At 39.0% G+C, this 957-nt stretch overlaps 1 protein-coding gene across 1 annotated transcript in view; it reads left to right on the top strand.

Moving 5' to 3' along the window:
- Positions 1 to 957, top strand: part of LOC101855762 (hemicentin-2) — a gene marked incomplete at both ends in the record, with an annotated part of 39,975 nt that overhangs the window by 32,948 nt on the left and 6,070 nt on the right.

The raw sequence follows: 957 nt of genomic DNA on the forward strand, positions 1-957 counted from the left end.
TACGCTTTGCATAGCAGTCTGTCAAAATGATTTTTTGAGAAATACTGAAAGTTTCAAAGATATCTTCGTACTAGAAGTATTTTAAAATGCGAAGAATACAACCCCTGGTGTACAAAATGACCCCAGTGCGTACGGATAGGGTTAAAATAAAAAAGAAAGGCTACTTTGGAAGCATAATGATTCCATTAATATTTTCTGGAGGTGTAATTACTCTATTAACACTTTCTAGAATCAGACTAAAATTAATAACACTTTCTGACTCTTTGAATGTCTTCCCATTGATTACCAATACAACAGGGCTTTAAAATAGTTACAAAAAACAACTCAAAATAGTCTTTAAAAATGGTTACTTTTGAGGCTTATTTATTGTGTAACCACTTTCTAAAAGTATTCTCATGGGTGGTTAATGGGTGCTCTTGTGTGGTTTGCTCCTTCTTTCCTATCCAACATCTAGCGTCCTTAGCTCTCCTTCTTTTTTGTGTATGTTACTGTCTTGTAACACATTTATTTTCCAGCACTTATATGACCTTATTGTGCTGCAAGTGCCATAAAACTAAAGTATTCCACCACCCCCACCCCCACCTCTCATTTTTTCGACTTTTCCCACAGCCCCGTTGCTACCACCCCAAGATGTGTCTGCGGTTGCTGTTGACCCGTACTCTGTTACAGTTACCTGGCAGGTGGGTCATTAACAGTTACAGGCTGCTATGTCATACCATAGATTTGTATTTTAATATCCAAGACTATGCACTCTGAACAATCAGGAAACGTCAAATACAGTTTCTGGGACGTCTGAATAGACATAAGGGTCTTGAACATCTAGCTCTCACTGGCAAAATTGAAGGCAAACGAGGCAAGGGTAGGCCCAGAACAACCTACTTAGGGAACCCAAACAAATGGGTAACAGGGAAAGATCAGGGAAACGTAGCTTTTTTGAGAGCATTCGAGCAAGGGAAT

Source organism: Aplysia californica, unplaced genomic scaffold, assembly GCF_000002075.1.
Source record: "Aplysia californica isolate F4 #8 unplaced genomic scaffold, AplCal3.0 scaffold01100, whole genome shotgun sequence".
NCBI lineage: Eukaryota > Metazoa > Mollusca > Gastropoda > Aplysiida > Aplysiidae > Aplysia > Aplysia californica.